Below are 4,667 nucleotides of genomic sequence, written 5' to 3'. Positions count from 1 at the left end.
AAAGGGGGGAAAAACAAGGGAGAGAACTGAACAACAGCAGATGAAGTAGAGAGGGAAGATGGGAGGGGAGGGGAGGGGGGATAGTAGGGGATAGGAAAGGCAGCAGAATACAACAGACACTAATATGCCATTATGTCAAAATGTGAATGTGTAACCGATGTGATTCTGCAATTTGTATTTGGGGTAAAAATGGGAGTTCATAACCCACTTGAGTCAAATGTATGAAAGATGATATGTCATGAGCTTTGTCATGTTTTGAACAACCAATAAAAAAAAAAAAAAAAAAGAAAGGCCATCTTGGGAGAGCATCACCTCATGCCTGCTGCCGTCCACCCCTCACTGGCTCCTCATTAAATAGGAGCCTTCCAGGGGCTAATATTTTTTTTAAAAAGAAAGAAATGGTGCTTCTCCATCTTCTTCCCCAGAGAAGCTCCTGACCTGTCAACACGGGACAGTTAGCAGCCTTGCTGACCTGAGGATGGTGGAAGACCTCTCAGGCCATGAAGAGAGAAGCCAGCTGGGAGGGCAGTGTGGAGGGTCCTCTAAGGATCACACAGCATCTTTCAGCACAGCTACCACTGCATGCCAGAAAGGTGGGCCCCTAGCAAAGTTTATCTCATTTAATCTTCAATTATTCCACCAGGTGAGTGTTACCACTGCTTTTCTGATAGAGAATCTAAAAATCAAAGATTTTTTGGCCTCCTCAACCTTGCTTGTGAGGCCAAAGAGCTTGAGCCATGCTTCTTTTAAAAGAGTTGTGCCAGGCTTGGCAGCGCACACCTGTAATCCCAGAGGCTCAGGAGGCTGAGGCAGGAAAATCACAAATTCAAAGCAGTCTCAGCAACTTGGTGAGACCCTGTCTCAAAATAAAAAAAAAATAAAAAGGGCTGGGAATATAGCTCAGTGGTAAAGTGTCCCTGAGTTCAATTCCCAGTACCAGAAATAAAAAGGAGAGTTGGATGTGTGCAAAAAAATGTATCCATCAGATGTCTGAAACCTCCTTGCCAAAAAGCCGTGTCTGGTGGAATTCACTCTCAGGAGATAGTTCCTGTTTGGTTTATCTTGGGTCTGAGTTGTTTTTTTGTTTGTTTGTTTGTTTGTTTGTTTGTTTTATGATTTTGTTCTTAAGGGTTGTCAGAAATGAGGTTTTGGTCAGGATCTGTTTGTGATCTTAACTTGGACCTGGAGTTGTGCACAATTTAGTGGGTTGGCATCCCTAGGCTCCTTATTGTGCATTTTGTGCAGTGTACGTGTGCTGGGTATACAACCCAGAAGCAAGAACTGGATGTCAGTTTTGCAGCCACTGCTGTCCCCACAGTGGCCAAGGCCAGGCCTTAAGATAAATAGTATCCCTGAGTGGGTGCCCAGAGGTACTCCACATTTTTCCATCCCAAAGTTTTTCTCTGGTTTTTATCCTAAGTACTGATGTCAGATGATCCTGAAGCTTTTAGGAGCTATCTGGCCCTTTAAGGAAAAAGAAAAGAAGCAGATAGCCTTATTGTCAGACTGTCATCATGGACATTCCTATGGGGCGGGCTGCCTAGACGAGGCCTGGTCCAGGAGGAGCTGTGCCTCTCAGACAAGGCTGTCTCCAGGCTCTATGAGGCCTGTGGGGGACAGGAAGAACAGGATGCTTGTCCTGCCAAATAGCAAAGAATCAGCTGCTTGATTTCAGGACAGAGTAGGGACTAGACTGGGAAAATGGGCCTTGAGTGTAAAGGCTGGTGGGCAAGGAATGGAGAAGACCGGGTTGCCACCCTGGCTCTGCTGCTGACAAGGTGTGTGGCCTTGGAGAAGTTACCAGATTTCTTTGAACTTCAGCTTTCTTATTTTTAAAAGAGGGGTAGTGATGCTCACTTCCAGTTACATAATACCTAAATAAGAGAGGGAGCAAGGAAAGCATCAAGCCCCATGACAGCATTAGATGGGTGCCTAGAAGCTATTTCTTCCATTAGATTTGCTCAGGTGAGCCAACACTTGCTTTGGAAACTCTCTGGACAGCATCTGCCATATGTAGGGAAGGTCATCACCAAGGCTGGGAGGAAGTCCACTACTGTTTTGCCTAAAACCTAGATCTTTAGGAATGCAACCACAATCCTTGTAAAAAGTCATCCCAAGCTGACCAGATCCTACTTCGAGGGCCATTTCCAAATCCTCTGTAGATACAGAAATCATCTACAGATGGAATGCTGAGGCCTCGAGTGGAAAGTCTCTGGGAAAGGTGAGGGAATGGCAGACTTCTTTACCCTAGCGCTGTTCCCAACTCCCTCCCTGTTCCCAGTGAACTCAGGAAAGCTAACTGGGCTTGGTGATGTACATTTGTTATCCCTCCCAGTCACCCCCCAGACTGAGGCAAGAGCATCACAAGTTCGAGGCCAGCATAGGCAATTTAGCAAGACCCTGTCTCAAAATAAAATTAAAATGAACTGGGATGTAGTTCAGGGGAGAGTACCCCTGGGTTCATTCCCATACCCCCAAAAAAGGCAACTCAGGAAGGCTTCTGGGCCTGTCTTCCTGGGAGGCTGCTCCCTGGGCATGGGCCTCGGTTCCCACCCCCAGGAGAGTCATATGCCAACAATCATATTGTTCCTGATTTAGGAGGGAAAAAACCCAGATGCCAATCGGCCTGCCTCATCATCTGGGGCTGCGTTGTCCTCCTGCAGGGATGGCTCCTGAATAGGAGCTTTGTCTGCCCTGGCTGTTAGTCACCGCAACAAAAGAGACCCAGGGAGAGCAGAGCCCAGCATGGGATTCTTTGGCCAGGACATCACGTCATGGAGTGCAAGCCGCAGCATACAAACAATCCCTAGTTCCAATATTTCTAAACTCTCCTACAGGGACTAAAATTTGCAAAAGGCACTCAAAGTGTCCCCATTCAGCATCCAAAGTGAGAGGGACTTTGATCTTCACCTCCCTCCACCCAAATCACCTGGCCTGATTTTATTCTCCTGTGTCCTCATTGACCACAAGCCCACTGAGGGCCTGTCCTTTCTCTTGGGTCCTCTGCAGGCCCGAGCACTGACCTTATCAAGTGCTTAGGACCACTTTGCTTACTGCAGGTTTCCTGCCAGCTTCTCACTCCAAGACACTCTTTCCCACAGCTAGCCCAGTTTTCGCCCATGACATTGGAAATGTATCAGTCCCTGAAATATTAACGAGGATGTTATGAACCACACTTCCCCTGTGGGCAGGACAGGTCAGAACAAGCCTGGCCCGCAGTTACCTGATGTCATGGGGAGTCCCGTCTGCTGCCCTAGCTGTTGGATTCCTTGTTTGCAGGCCAGGGGGTGGAGCTCTGTTCCCTCTGGGGGCCTGGCTACATCCTCCTGTGGTAACAGCTGGGAGGGAAGCAGCTGGGCTTTGACCTTAGAGCCTCAGGATCCTGTTTGCTTTGATTATTATTAAGGTGTTAAAAATCATCCATACGTTGACTGCGGCCTTCTCTCCTCCCCTACTCTGAAATCCCTGCTCCTGTGCCCCAGTCCTCTATGAATTTTTATTCCCTCGCAGTGGCCCTTGAGCACTCTGATAAGGTGCCTTCCTTACCTCTAGGGAAGCTGAACACTGCCTTGGTGAGAGAGCTCCGATTGCAGTGCAGGTATCAGTGGTTCTTCAGAGGAAAATCTTTATACTAAAGGGCTCATTTAATGTTCTGGAAACTTGCCAAGGACTGAAATGCAGCCAATCTTTCTATAGAAAGATTGAGAGAGAGAGAGAGAGAGAGAGAGAGAGAGAGCATATGTGTGTGTGTACAGCTATCCAACCTAACTCTGTGTTCCTCCCCTGCCCTGGGAGCCTCCTTGTCCTCAGGAAGTAAACAGCACATCTCCCCAAGGGTTGACCCCTGAGCTGGTAAACTAGAGAGGCCAGGCACAGGTGGGGCCTGGATCCCACCCTCAGCCTTGTTCTACCTCAACAATATGACGCTCCTCCACCAGAAAGAATGACAAAGGTCAGTACCATTTGCTCCAACTGGAAATGGAGACCCCATTAGGACTTCCCATGGAAGTAGCATCTCACATTTTATGTAATCAACTGATGTCGTCGAGTGGAGACAGTTCGAGGCTCTGTGCAGCTTCCAAACTATAACAGCACCTGGATCCTTAAACTGCCAGCAACTACAAAGATATGAACCTTACAGGGTTCACCCATCCCCCATTTTGGAGCTGCCCCCTATCTGTGGACTAGGTTTGGGCTAAGTTCAATGACTGATAGACTGATGCATGTTCAGCTTCATTCCCCACCTCTGAAGATGGCCTAAGAAAAAAGCCCAAGTCACTTGGAAGTAACTTTTTAAAAGTAATCTTTCAACCCATCTATTAGACTAGGAATACTTTCAAATGAGCTATTATGATATCTGAGAAATAAGAAGACTTAGAAATAGCTGGGCACAATTGTGCATGCCTATAATTACAGCAACCCAGGAGGCTGAGGCAGGAGGGTCACAAAGTGGAGGCCAGCCTCAGCAGTATAGTGATACCCTCAACAACTTAGTGAGACCCTGTTTCAAAATAAAAAATAAATAGGATGGGATGTAGCTCAGCAGCAAAGCACCCCCTGGGTTCAAGTCTCAGTACAACAGAGGGAAAAAAAAAGATATACACCCTTAAATTTGACTTTTCAACATGAAGAAATGTCACCTTCTTTTCCTGATATTTAAAAAAAAA

Source organism: Marmota marmota, unplaced genomic scaffold (assembly GCF_001458135.2).
Source record: "Marmota marmota marmota unplaced genomic scaffold, marMar, whole genome shotgun sequence".
In the NCBI taxonomy this organism is placed as follows: domain Eukaryota; kingdom Metazoa; phylum Chordata; class Mammalia; order Rodentia; family Sciuridae; genus Marmota; species Marmota marmota.
The sequence above is the reverse complement of the archived record's forward strand: the minus strand, read 5'-3'. Positions refer to the sequence as shown.